The 15,054-nt window shown below is 40.3% G+C and overlaps 1 non-coding gene across 1 annotated transcript; it reads left to right on the top strand.

The window, feature by feature from the left end:
• Positions 1–6,147: 6,147 nt before the first annotated feature.
• LOC133827808 (small nucleolar RNA R71) lies at positions 6,148–6,253 on the top strand. Its single transcript, XR_009890458.1, has one exon. It is a non-coding gene; the product is annotated as a small nucleolar RNA R71 (small nucleolar RNA).
• Positions 6,254–15,054: the final 8,801 nt, after the last annotated feature.

Here is a 15,054-nt window from a genome sequence, read left to right as displayed (position 1 = left end):
GTGAGTCCGAAACGTTGAAGGAATTAGTCTGAAAAAGAATATAAGTGGCGGGCTCCCAAAATAAATTACCACCTTTTTTTCTATTAATTTTCCACATCATAATAATTTTTCATTAGTATTACATTCATATGTTATGAAAAGGGGTATTTGGTGTAGTGGGAGGAGTTGGAAGAGGTCACAGTTATGGCTGAGACGTTGAGGAAGTTGAAGGTAGGGGGAAACCTTCCGGATATCGTGAAGGAAAAGATGGTAGAATTTCTAAAAGTTAACCTTGATGTGTTTGCCTGGAGTCATGAGGACATGGTGGGGATAGATCCATCGATCATATGCCATCACTTGAACATCGACCCAAAAGCAAGACCTGTGAGGCAGAAAAGGAGGGCGCTAGATCCAGAAAGGTACACTGCCCAAGTTGAAGGAAAATGGGTTTATCCGAGAAGCATAATACCCGGTATGGGTATCCAACCCAATTTTAGTCCCGAAGCCCAATGGGAAGTGGAGGACTTACGTGGATTTTTGTTGTGAAAATTATATGTGCAAGTGTACACAGTCTAACACTTGTAATATAATGATAAGTGAATCGTCTCCACATGGATTGGTATTAAAAAGTTCAATGTAAACACCAATTAATTACAATTTAGAAATTTAAGAAACTGAATTGAGTGGTTGTTGAAACAAAAATAAAATGAAAGAAATTACAATATGCTTAAAATTAACCACAAGTTCTGGAGAAATAACAGCAAGAAGAATTATCAATGGAAAAATTGGACTTGAATAGCTAAATCCCCCTATGTCAAAAACTGCCCAGAATGCTATAGCATTAAATTTAGCAAATCGCACCAGAGTTAACTAGAATTCCCAATATGCTCACCAGATTTTTCCAAAACTCGTGAATATAGTTCTGCCATCCAATTAAATATATTCCTATATCAAATTAGACTTAAGAACACAAATGACAACACCAATTCTCAAAAGTTATGCAAGGTAAGTAAAATATTCCTATTCTACTCACTAAGTACAACCTAACAATGGTTATGCTCTTGCATCATTCAAGTACAAACTACTACATTCAACCTTTCCAGAATTAAATCTAGCTTAATAATCTGCCATTGTTGGCCAAACAACAACAAACAATAATCATGAACAACACTTGAATGAACAATGGTGAATTTACGTAAATATGCATTTCAACTTTAATAACTATGACATAGGGATCTTTAACCATTCAAGTCTCAAAAAGCTTAGCTCATAGCTAAATTAGTATCCAAAATCTGAAATGGAAAATTGATATCCATGAGTTCTAAAATAGCTATTCTAAATTAGGAAATACAAAAATTAAAGAAGAAGAGTAAATGGGACAATTCCGATATTGTTGGTGTGTGAATCCTCCTTGTCCTTCTCGTTCCCCTTCAACAATTGTACTTCTCTTTTTTTTTCTCTCTGTTTTTCTGTACTTTTTCTGATGATAGTCCTTCAATGGCTCCTCTAAGGTGATACGGCTGGTACTCCAAATTAGGGTACAAAACAAGATGTCCTCAAAATTCGTCAGCCCCCCTTCTTTTCCTCCACTTAGGCCCACTAAATTGGACCACTTTTCTCCCCAAAATAACTCCAGCTGGTGCCATTTATGGACCCATGCCACCTGGCCACGAATTAAAAGGAAATGACACAGCTGCCTTTAATTGTCCACATCAGCAAGTGAGCTCCAGCATGCTGTAGCATGAATTTTAGCAATCTGGAAAGTTTCAGCTTTTGCTTCCAAACCAAACTTCCAATTTTTCTTCTTCAATCCTTCCATGGATAGCTTGATTCCCTTTTTCCACAGAAAACTAGAACAAGATTAGTTATTTAATTTCAATTTAAACTCAACACATTGCAAGACTCCAATATTCGATCAACTAATTATATAGATTGATAACAACTTAAAATTAACAAACAAACACCAAAATCATCACTCTTTTTATGAATAATTAAGTTTAAAAGTCACATAAATAACTCTATATTATAGAGTTATCACACCCCCAAACTTAAAACATTGCTCGCCCTCGAGTGATGACTCAAAAAGAAAGAAAGAAAAGACACACAACAAAACCGACTCAACAACAACACACACAATTGAGAGGATATGCTTTCTTAGGATTTAGCTTAGCAAAGGAAATGCTCTCAGAAATTTATTAAAATGATGGTGGAATATGATGATGATAGTGATGAGTGTGCCTCTTGCCAATGCTCTCCATCAAATCTTGAGTGCTAATGATGCCACAAATGCATATGTCAAGTGTTCCCACTAATAGAATGTGCATAAACCTTCCCAAACAATCTTGATTCCCTAGAAAAAGTTACACCTCGATCCTAAAGCTTAATGCTTGCTTCCATATGTTGACTTAGTGAGACCCTCTCCACTAATGTAGACTAACACAACACCCAAGATCAATAGGACTTTAACTAGTTTATAATGTTTGGCTTAGGGTAGGGTAGGATAAAAGGCAGTATCCTTGGCTCACAATACCCTAGCATCTCAATTTATCTAGGATCAATTACAAGCTCACTAACAATTCCCCAAAGATTCACCCACAATATTGATATTTTTATATTTCTCTTGCCATTATTTAATTCCACCAAACAAGTAAATAAATAAAACTTAAACACAACTTCTTTTCTTGTTTTTTTTTTCAAAGATGCTACACCTCCAAACATAGTTTCAAAACCTATTATTTATTTTATTTTATTTTCGAAATTGCTTTCTCTGTTTTTTTTTCAATGGGGATGCACTCTTTATATTTTTCTTTATACATATTTTTTTTAAAAAAAATTTTAATTGACTAAATATATACACAATGCAAGAGAAATATCACATGAGACTCACTCTCCCCCCAAACTCAAACCCAACATTGTCCCCATTGTGACCACTAAGAATAAGAAACATGAAATGGCTCACCACAATAGTTGAAGTGCTCACAATCCCCGCTCACCTACTCTCAAACGTATATCCTAAATAAATTGAGGTGGTTAGGGAGGTAAATGAAGAATTAGGTGTTTTAGGGAAGATGATCATGGTTGAAGAAGAAAATAGGAAAATAAGCTCAAAAGGGGTGACTAGGGACAAAAATATAATGGGTTAGTTGGAAAGGCTCGAACGTCCAAAAATGGCCTAAATCATGTCCGTGGTGTAGTGTCATCTAGGATTTCTCCTCAAGGGCCACACTAAGCAATTCTAGAAACTTAAACTTTCACAAGGCATTAACTAGCTCTAGAGGATCAAGAAAACATGGGATAAGGAAATGCACATAATATTGAAAACAACACAATCAATTCACTTTTCAACATCATTAACACCAAAGAAAAGCGCACAAGATGCAATGACAAAAGGCAATGAGGATGGAGTAATATGGATGCAAATGATCATCATCAAGCCCTATGCTAAGCACTACTAAACAAACATAATCCTCTCAATACAACCAAAACATACTGACAAGAACAGAAAAAACAACAACAGAACAAATCAAACAAGACAGAAAACAGAAAAACATAAGATTATTTAACATAACGTCGAAAGATAAAAGAACGAAGAAACCCCTTTTTCAACTAATCGGACTCCTTACCAGGAGAGTCCATCGCGTTATCTTAAACAGCAACCCATGGCTCAAAATCTGCTCGGGGAAGGTAGGAAACGAAGGTGCAATTTTGGGGAGATTTTCTGAAGTGCTCGATGAAAAAGGCTTGTTTCCTAAATTCCATGCTGTAGCATCCTGGAACATTATATAAACTTGCTTGCCAAATCTGAACTGCTTCCCCAAACTGTGAAAATCAGTAACTGTAACCCCAAAACTGCACCAATTCACCCACATTCAGATTTTTCCGTGCCTCCATTGTACCTAAAAAATTAAAAATTAAAAAGAACAAAAGCACTAAAAAAAAATTAATAACAAAATATATATTTACAAAATGCAAAATGCCTCAATAACTTTTTGTTTTTTTTCTGTTTTTTTTTTACTTTTCAAATTTTTTTTAGTATGTGCAGATGCAACTAGCTGTCCTCATGATTCATCTTTAATCACAGCAGCTCTATTCACTTCATTATTAAGGATCCATCAAAATGGACGAGGTCTTGTTTTGCTTAACCTCGCCACCCCAAAACTTAAGTTTTTTCCCCTTCACCTTCAACTTTCTTCCTGAAATTTCATCACGCAAGTCCAATGCACCACGAGGAAAGACTTTAATTATCAAGAATGAATCAAAGAAACTTGATGCTAGATGTCTGGAACTTGCTTTCATTTTAGAATTAGAGAAATACACCCGCTGCCCCACTTCGAACCTTTGGGAATGAGCTTTCCTACCACACTTCTTTTTCTTCTTTCTACGTGGCTCTTGCAAATGAGACGGTGCCTTGTTTAAACTTGCCCCTAGCTCATTGTTGCTCTCAAATTCTTTAAGAGATAGCCTCATCCTCACTTTCTTGCTATACCTTGTGGGTACCTCTTCCTCCATATTAGAGTTCTTGACAGTGATGGCAAAACAATCTCCTACTTCATCTTGAGAACGTATAGGATTGAAAACCTTGAAAGTTACATGTTCTTCTTGAGCTCTCATTGTGAGCTCCCTTTTTTTCACGTCAATCAAGGTCCTTTCAATAGCTAGAAATGGCCTACCCAAGATAATAGGAACATCTCTATCCACTTCATAATCAAGAATGATGAAATCAGTTGGAAAAATGAACTTATCAACTTGCACTAGAACATCTTCAATTTTTCCTTCTGGGTGCGCCATAGAAAGATCTGTCAATTGCAAAGTGACTGTAGTTGGCCTCGCTTCTCCAATTCCTAACTTCTTAAAAATAGACATGGGCATCAAGTTAATACTAGCTCCCAAGTCACATCAAGCTCTACCCACATCTCTTCCACCAATAGAGCAAGGAATTGTAAAGCTACCAAGATCCTTCAACTTAGGAGGAATTTTACTCTTCAACATGGCACTACAGCCTTCCGTCAAGGCCACCATTTCAAACTCACCAAGTCTCCTTTTCTTAGTCAAAATGTCCTTAAAAAACTTTACATAATTTGGCATTTGCTCCAAGGCCTCCACTAGTGGTATATTCATATGGAGTTGCTTTAAAACGTCTAAAAACCTTCGGAATTGGCCATCTTGTTGCTGTTTTTGAAATCTTTGAGGAAATGGTGGAGGTGGCTTGCTCAAACACTTTTCTGCCACAGATTGCTGAACGGATGCTGTAGCATTCTGGGTAAATTCAGCTGCTGAACTTGCTGACTTTTCACTCTTCTCTTCACCAATTTGGATTGGGGTGGGCTCATTTTTTTGCTTATCTTTCTCCCCATTTAACTCCATATTTTTCCCACTCCTCAAAGTCACCACTTTGCACTGCTCTTTTCCATCCCTCCTTGGATTTTCAGTGTGACTCGGCAAGGTACCTTGTGGCCTATTCCTTAATTCATTAGCCAATTGCCCCATTTGAATCTCAAGGTTTCTCAAGGAGGCTGTTTGGCTCTGAATCACAGCATCATTCTTGGGCATATATTCTTTCATTAAACTATCCAAAGAGCTTGATTGAGATACTTGAGGCGAAGGAGGTTGTTGCACTCTTGGTGGTTGTTGAGAAAACCCCGGCGGATATGTTGGCTTGCCTTGAATTGGTGCTCCACTTGAACTAGCTCCTTGGCCCCCCCATGAGAAATTTGGATGTTGCTCCACCCCGGATTGTAAGAGTTTGAATATGGGCTGTTACGGTTGGCATTTTGATTCTCCACATAGCAACCCGAGGCGGGATTTGAAGGACAACTCTCAAAAGTGTGCCCATCTCCACAATAGACACAAGACACATTGGCAACTTGTCCCATAGCAGCTGGTTGTACCATTCCCCCCAAACTCATGTTCTTGAGAAGGTTAGTCATTGATGAAACTTGAGCAGTCAAAGCGGTCAATGCATCAACTTCAAGTACACCCGCTACTTTTCGACTTGTTGAGGCTCTAGCATTGGACCATTGATAATTGTTGCTAGCAATCCTTTCCAAAATCTCATAGGATTCATTGTAGGACATAGAGAGAATAGCCCCATTAGCTGAAGCATCCAACACCATGCGAGTGGAAGAATTGAGCCCATTATAGAATGCTTCCATTTGTATACAATGCGGAATCTCGTGGTGCGGGCACTTCCTCAACAATTCTTTAAATCTCTCCCAAGCTTCACAAAAGGATTCATCTTCTAGCTGCTGAAAATACATGATTTCATTGCGAAACTTGGCATTCTTGGTAGGAGGAAAGTACTTCATCAAGAATTTTTCAGCCAACTCATTCCATGTAGTCACTGAGTCGGGAGGAAGGGTGTTGAGCCAAGCTCTAGCTCGATCCCTCAAAGAGAACGGGAACAACTTCAACCTTAGGGCCTCTTCACTCACTCCTTGTAGCTTGAAAGAATCACTCACCTCAAAAAATGAACGAAGGTAGAGGTGAGGATCTTCCATTGGTAGCCCACTAAATTGACCAACCGTTTGGAGCATTTGGAACATGACAGGCTTTAACTTGAATTGGGCTGCTTGGATTTCGAGCCTCATAATGCTCGGATTTAGCTCATTAAACATAGGGGCAACATACTCCCTTATGGCCCCCTCTCTATCATCGGCCAAAGCAATGGCATTAGCAATATTATGGGCATCCCCAACCCCTTCAATCTCATCAGCCATATTGAAACGATTTTGACCCCTTTGTTCCCTTCTTCTTCTTCTTCTTCTAAAAGTTCGTTCAATTTTGGGGTCAATAGGAGCTAGTTCAAGGTCTTCTTGCTCGTTCATGCACCAGAGTATTCCTGAAAATTCACAAAATAGAGCAAGCGAGATTAGAACAACACAGAAAAATAAATTGCAAAATAATTGATATTACACAAATTTTTAATTTCAATCCCCAGCAACAGCGCCAAAAACTTGTTGTGAAAATTATATGTGCAAGTGTACACAGTCCAACACTAGTAATATAATGATAAGTGAATCGTCTCCACAGGGATTGGTATTAAAAAGTTCAATGTAAACACCAATTAATTACAATTTAGAAATTTAAGAAACTGAATTGAGTGGTTGTTGAAACTAAAATAAAATGAAGAAAATTACAATATGCTTAAAATTAACCACAAGTTCTGGAGAAATAACAGCAAGAAGAATTATCAATGGAAAAATTGGACTTGAATAGCTAAATCCCCCTATGTCAAAAATTGCCTAGAATGCTATAGCATTAAATTTAGCAAATCGCACCAGAGTTAACTAGAATTCCCAATATGCTCACCAGATTTTTCCAAAACTCGTGAATATAGTTCTGCCATCCAATTAAATATATTCCTATATCAAATTAGACTTAAGAACACAAATAACAGCACCAATTCTCAAAAGTTACGCAAGGTAAGTAAAATATTCCTATTCTACTCACTAAGTACAACCTAACAATGGTTATGCTCTTGCATCATTCAAGTAAAAACTACTACATTCAACCTTTCTAAAATTAAATCTAGCTTAATAATCTGCCATTGCTGGCCAAACAACAACGAACAATAATCATGAACAACACTTGAATGAACAATGGTGAATTTATGTAAATATGCATTTAATGTTTAATAACTATGACATAGGGATCTTTAACCATTCAAGTCTCAAAAAGCTTAGCTCATAGCTAAATTAGTATCCAAAATCTGAAATGGAAAATTGATATCCATGAGTTCTAAAATAGCTATTATAAATTAGGAAATACAAAAATTAAAGAAGAAGAGTAAATGGGACAATTCCGTTATAGTTGGTGTGTGAATCCTCCTTGTCCTTCTCGCTCCCATTCAACAATTGTACTTCTCTTTTTTTTCTCTTTGTTTTTCTGTACTTTTTCTGATGATAGTCCTTCAGTGGCTCGTCTAAGGTGATACGGCTGGTACTCTTCTTCACTCCAAATTAGGGTACAAAACAAGATGTCCTCAAAATTCGTCAGCCCCCCTTCTTTTCCTCCACTTAGGCCCACTAAATTGGACCACTTTTCTCCCCAAAATAACTCCAGCTGGTGCCATTTATGGACCCATGCCACCTGGCCACGAATTAAAAGGAAATGACACAGCTGCCATTAATTTTCCACATCAGCATGTGAGCTCCAGCATGCTGCAGCATGAATTTTAGCAATCTGGAAAGTTTCAGCTTTTGCTTCCAAACCAAACTTCCAATTTTTCTTCTTCAATCCTTCCATGGATAGCTTGATTCCCTTTTTTCACAGAAAACTAGAACAAGATTAGTTATTTAATTTCAATTTTAACCCAAAACATTGCAAGACTCCAATATTAGATCAACTAATTATATAGATAGATAACAACTTAAAATTAACAAACAAACACCAAAATCATCACTCTTTTTATGAATAATTAGGTTTAAAAGTCACATAAATAACTCTATATTATACCAGTATCTAGAACACCGTACATAATGGCGCCAGCAGAACTGAAAGGGCTAAAGATACAGTTGAAAGAACTTCTGGATTTGGGATTCATCAGGCCTAGTTATTCTCCATGGGGAGCTCCAGTGTTGTTTGTTAAGAAGAAGGATGGCACTTTGAGGATGTGCATAGATTACAGAGAATTGAACAAGTTGACTATTAAGAATAAGTACCCTTTACCAAGGATTGATGACTTTTTCGATCAGCTGCAGGGAAAGACGGTGTTCTCAAAGATTGATCTTCGATCTAGTTATCACCAGCTAAGGATCAAGGATGAGGATATACCGAAGACGACCTTTCGGACACGGTATGGACACTATGAGTTCATGGTTATGTCTTTTGGTCTGACCAATGCCCCCATAGCTTTTATGGATTTGATGAACAGGGTGTTCAAGGACTTCTTAGATCAATTCATCATTGTCTTCATCGATGACATCTTGGTATACTCCAGTTTAGAGGCAGAGCATGAGTAGCATCTCCGACAGGTTCTACAAAGGTTAAGGGAGAATCAATTGTACGCTAAGTTTAAGAAGTGTGAGTGTTGGTTACCAGAGGAGACTTTCCTAGGACACATAGTTGGGGCGGAAGGAATTAAGGTGGATCCGTCCAAGGTGGAAGCAGTTAGGAATTGCCTGAGGCCGAGGAACGCCTCGGAGGTACGAAGCTTCTTTGGGTTGGCCGGTTACTACAGGCGGTTTGTAGAGGGGTTCTCATAGATTTCTTTACCGATGACAGAGTTGACAAGGAAGAATCAGAAGTTTGTTTGGTCAGAGAAGTGTGAAAACAGTTTCCAAGAGTTGAAGCGATGAGGATGGGAGTAGGCTGCGTGCTGATGCAGAATGAGAAAGTTATAGCCTATGCATCTCGGCAGCTGAAGGAATATGAACAGGGGTATCCGACTCATGATTTGGAGTTAGCAGCAGTGGTTTTCGCACTGAAGGTGTGGCATCACTATCTGTATGGGGAGAAGTGCGAGATATACACTGATCATAAGAGTCTGAAGTATTTCTTTACCCAGAGGGATCTGAATATCAGGCAGAGACGTTGGTTGGAGTTGGTTAAGGATTATGATTGTGACATCATTTACCATCCTGGGAAAGCCAACGTGGTGGCAGGTGTGTTGACCCGGAGGGGCCCAGGACAGTTGTATAGTTCCACCTAGATCTCTAGGGAATTAGCTGATGAGATTGCCAGGGCAAGTATAGAACTGGTGGTAGGCCGGTTAGCTAACATTACTTTGTAGTCGACCCTGTTAGAGCGGGTCAAGGAAGGTCAGTCGGTTGATGCGCAGTTGCAGGAAGCTAGGCAGCATGTCTTAGCGGGAACAACTAAAGGTTATTCAGTTTCTGAGATAGGTTTGCTTCGATATCAGGGACAGATTTGTGTTCCAGCAGATGAGGGGATCAGACGAGAGATACTGGATGAGTCTCACACTACGCCATACTTACTTCATCCAGGTACCACGAAGATGTATCAGGATCTGCGGTCATTGTATTGATGGCCCAGGATGAAGAAGGATGTGGTAGAGTATGTGTCTAGATGTTTGACATGTCAGCAGGTTAAGGCTGAGCATCAGTGACCAGCGGGTTTGCTTCAGCCCTTGGGTATCCCAGAGTGGAAGTGGGAGGATATTACGATGGATTTCGTGGGAGGATTACCCAGGACAGTTGGACTTCATGACTCGATGTGGGTGATAGTAGACAGATACACCAAGTCAGCTCATTTTCTACCAGTGAGGTCGACTTATTCAGTGGAATAGTATGCAGAGCTGTATGTGAGGGACACAGTTCTTCTCCATGGGGTTCCAAAGTCTATTGTATTTGATCGAGACCCTATCTTTACCTCCAAGTTTTGGGGAGCTCTGCAGAGAACCATGGGGACTTAGCTGAAGTTTAGCACATCTTTTCATCCTTAGACTGATGGACAATCTGAGAGGACAATTCAGGTATTGGAGGTCATGCTTAGGACATGTGTGATTGAATTCGAGGGTTCATGGAGTAAGTATCTTCAATTGATCGAATTTTCATATAACAATAGTTATCAGTCCGCGATTGGAGTGGCTCCTTATGAGATGTTATATGGAAGAAAGTGCAGATTGCCCATTCACTGGGATGAGATGGGTGAGAGAAGGTATTTGGGGCCAGATATGGTTCAAAGGACTAATGAGGCTATCGAGAAGATTCGAGCCAGAATGCTTGCTTCGTAGAGTAGACAGAAAAGCTACGCTGACCCTAAGCGTAGGAACGTGGAGTTCCAGGTTGGGGGCCACGTGTTTCTATGAGTTTCACCATTGAGAGGTGTGAGGAGGTTTGGAATGAAGGGCAAGTTGAGCCCTCGTTATGTTGGACCTTTAGAGATCCTAGAGAGGATTGGACAGGTGGCTTATAGGCTGGCCTTGCCACTGTCGCTATCAGGGGTTCATAATGTGTTTCATGTCTCCATGTTGCGGAAGTATGTTTCTGATATGACACATGTGTTGAAGTATGAGGACTTATAGTTGCAGACAGACTTGTCCTATGAGGAGCGACCAGTTCAGATTTTGGATCGGAAAGATAAAGTCTTACGGAATAAGACAATTCCGTTAGTGAAAGTATTGTGGAGAAATAGCAAGGTCGAGGAAGCGACCTGGGAGTTAGAGACAGCTATGCGGGATCAGTATCCCGAGCTATTCAGGTAAATTTTGAGGACGAAATTCTCATTATGAGGGGATAGTTGTAATGACCCCAAATTCACTAATGAGGCTTAAGGGCCTTGATTAGTGTGCTGGGAGGGCATTACTTGGTTAATTATGGTTTGCATGACTTTATTGATTTAAATGCATGATTATATGGTTAATGATGCTTGTGTGATTATATTGGCTTTAATGTGATAAGTGTATGTGATATATGTGAGAAGCACATTATTATGTGAGTAGATCTGCAGAGCACGACTCAAGGCGATCCTAAAGCTAGTTGGTGGGGAAAAGGTCACAACGGGGCTTAGCGGCTGACTTTGGATAAGTCAGGGGTGTTTTAGGTATCGGGTAGCCATTTAGACTATCGGGTTATGAAAATAAATATATGGAGATATATTTGAGGTTAGGAAGTCTAGGTAGGAATATTGGGGGATTTTACCGTTTTTCCCTCGGGGACGTTTTCGGGACCCCGAGCCTCGGTATTCACTTAATAGGATAAGGTTAGACTAAAGGATAGAAAATAGTAGACAAAAATATTAGACTGACTCTTTCTCAGCCCATCTCTTTACTCTCTCATCCAAGGAAACACAAAGAGGAAACCATAGAGAATTTGGTGAATCATGCTGGGAATTTCTGAGAATTGAGGTGGGGATTCGGAGGCTTAGCTCAGGAATTAATCAAGAACTAAATCAGGGCTAAGGTAAGCACTTAATTCCTTTTTCTGTGGTTAGAAATTCTGAGTTTTGGTTGGGTTTTGAGGTAAATATGGTTTTGATGTTTAAAGACAGAATTAAGGAGGGAAGCTTGGGAATTAACTTGGTTTTGGCTTGGTGAAGTGGTCCAGCAGAAGAGTTAAGTCTCAATTCATGATTTAGAAGTTTTAATTTGGGTTTGAATGGCTAGTTTGGATGTTTATAGCTCTTGAGTTTCAGAAATTGAAAAGAGAATTCTAGTGTATGTTAGGCTGTGTTTTCTGTGGAATTATTTTGCTTAAGTCATGCTAAAGGTGTTGGGATTGTTGGGTGTTGAAGTAGGAAGCTTAAGGGTGGTTTTGGCTAAGGTTTCAAGCCTAGAAATGGTGGGAATTCTGGGTTCGAAGGGAAGGGCCGCGACTCAGTTCTATAGTGCTGCGGCCCTAGGATGGAAATGAGCCAAGAGGGCTCGGCCAAAGGTGAGCGCCGTGGCGCCCAAGGCAAGGGTCGCGGCACGTGTCCTCTTTTAGGGGTGGTCCTTGGCTCTGTTTTGAGGCTAGGGCCACATCTAAGTTCAAGGGCCGCAGCCGTTAGTTGTGCACTTTAACTTTTAGGGATTTTAGGCATGGGAATGTGGTCTAGAATGCTCGGGATCGACTCCGCCACCGTGCTTGGTGGAATTTGGATTCCTGGAAGTTAGTTTTGTAACCGGAAACCTATATTTGGATATTAATGAAACCTAATACTTTGGTTGTGACTAGGTGATAAATGCTTAGGCTCGGGAACAGATCGTGCCTGAGGAGTGTCGCTCGTAGATAATTACTGCAAAGAACAAAGGTAAGAAAACTGCACTTGGTTGAATATGTGTGACGGGACTAAGAATTCCCTATTATGAATGCTTGAAAAGATGGTATTATGCCATGCAAGCTATTTAGTGAACCAACGGCCTAAGGGTGTCAAGGGTTACATTATCGCACAGGGCGAAACTCGGCCACTGGTAGCCGAGGACAGCTTAATATGCACTGAGCTCGGTTTAAGCGGGTTGGAGTCAGTGGGATAAACAGAGGGTGTGGCCTAAGTTTTCGGCCCTAATTATTATGTGATGTAAACGTTATAAGTGTTTGATTGCATCCATAACTCTGAATATATGATGAATGATATTATGTGGATTATTTGATGAAATCTCATGCTTGGTGAATTTTTACTGTTTGATATCATTGATTGTGTTGCATTTCATGTTTTCTTGCTGGGCCTTGGCTCACGGGTGCTACGTGGTGCAGGTAAAGGCAAGGGAAAGTTGGATCAGCCTTGATTGGAGAGCTCAGCGAGTGGAATGTACATGGCAAGCTGCTCAGCCACCACAGTTGAGGTTTAGGCAGGGATGCGAGACCCAAAGACTGTCTATTTTGCCTTAGTATGGCTAATGATTATTTATGTACTTTTGGAAGTTTGTAAACCTACTTTTAACTCTGTTTCTTTTGGGATCTCGTGTATATAACAGTTTAATTATATAAAATGAAACTTTTGAGACCAAAATCTTTTTAACCCTAGAACATACATGTTTAATGACACGTTTTAAAACTAATGAATTGATTAGCAAGTCTTGCACCTTTATAAGTACACAGTGTAGCGGTCTTGGTTATCCAGGGCGTTACACTTTGTCAGGGCCTTCTCAAGCTTAAGCTTGGTGTCAGTAAGTTGTCCCTCGAGCTCCTAAACATTGACCACTAGAGAGTCCCTTTCAGCATTCAATGAAGAGAGGTCTTGTGCCGAGTATGCGAAGTGTTATGCCACCATAGAGGCCTACAAGGAAGCAAAAGAAAAAAATGAGCAAAAAAGAACCCAAAACAAAAAAAGAAAAAGAAAAAGAAAGACCAATGTAAGACGCATTAACTCACCCAAGTGGTGGAGTGCACAAGAGTCTCTCCAAGCTCCACCAAAGTCAAATTCTCGAGACCTCTCCACTAGGTCTCCAGAATACCCTCGGCCACTCGGGTATACCTTTGCACGTAAGTGGCTTCCATGCGACCCACTTAGGATGTCCCCTCCAAATCAGCAGTGTCTGGATGAGCAAGGACAGATGACCCACTCATCGAAGGAGGAGGAGGTGCGAGAACATCAAAAAAAGAGGGCCTCAAAGGGCCATGATCAGTGGGAGCATAAGGAAGATTATCATAGTCTTCGAAAGAAGGCACAACGAAGCACCCTCTGGGGGATAGAGATGACCGGGCTAGATGCCTAGATTCTAGGGAAACCTCCCCATGCACCCATTCCACATCACCCTCATCCGAGTGGGGCTCGGCTAGAGTCGCCTTCTTCTTTCTCTCGAAAATATGCCACAACAGGGTGGGCTCCAAAACCCCGGATAAACCATAGCGGTTAAGGTTGGCCACAGTGAAGAGATGGGCGACCATTTTTTTAGCAGGGTTGGCATCGAGAAAGACGTCTACTAATGCTGCCTTCAACTCAGGAACGTTGGGGATACTGAAGCTGTATGAACAATCAACTTAGTTATTAATATGAGTAAAAGTTCCAAAATAGCAAATTCAATTTAAAAGGAAAAGGCTTGAAGTAATTACTTGGGGATGAGCGAAAATGTTCACGGACGGAAAGGGGACCTTTGACCAAGAAAAAATCCTGCTTCCAGGAACCCGGGTTGAACATGGAACCCTCTATCAGGGAGACCTGAGAATTGGCTGTTTGCAGGAAATAGAAGCCTTTGAATTTAGGGGTGGGCATGAGGCCGTACATAAATTTCACCTCTTGGGTCGTAGGAGCACAATTGTTAAGCTCCACAAACACCATATATAGGCAACTCAAAGTCAGTGAGTTGTTAGGTGCCAGCTGGAGCGGAGCAAGGTCGAAATGGTTGAGGACCATAACAAATAACGGGTGTAAGGGAATGGTCCCACCCTCCTTTAATATGTGCTCGCTCATGGCCACATAGCCCTGTGGGGGATTATCGGCTCAACACTTGTTGGAGGGTACATATAGCTTGTACTCTTTGACAATATGATATTTTTCAGATAATTCTAGCAATCGATTTTCTGACACATTGGACACAATAGTAAACGACAACAGAGGACAAGAATATGGCCTCTCGGAAGCCACTTGTCGCCGCATTATCTTTGACATATCTGCAAAACCCAAGGAAAACGGTGAGGTCGAAACATGGCACTTTACCCTCCATTTTTTCTTTCTAGCAAGAGTTTTCCACCGAGG

This window comes from Humulus lupulus, chromosome 3 (genome assembly GCF_963169125.1).
Source record: "Humulus lupulus chromosome 3, drHumLupu1.1, whole genome shotgun sequence".
NCBI classification, from domain to species: domain Eukaryota; kingdom Viridiplantae; phylum Streptophyta; class Magnoliopsida; order Rosales; family Cannabaceae; genus Humulus; species Humulus lupulus.
Note: the sequence above shows the minus strand (reverse complement) of the source record. Positions and strands in the feature narration are given on the sequence as shown.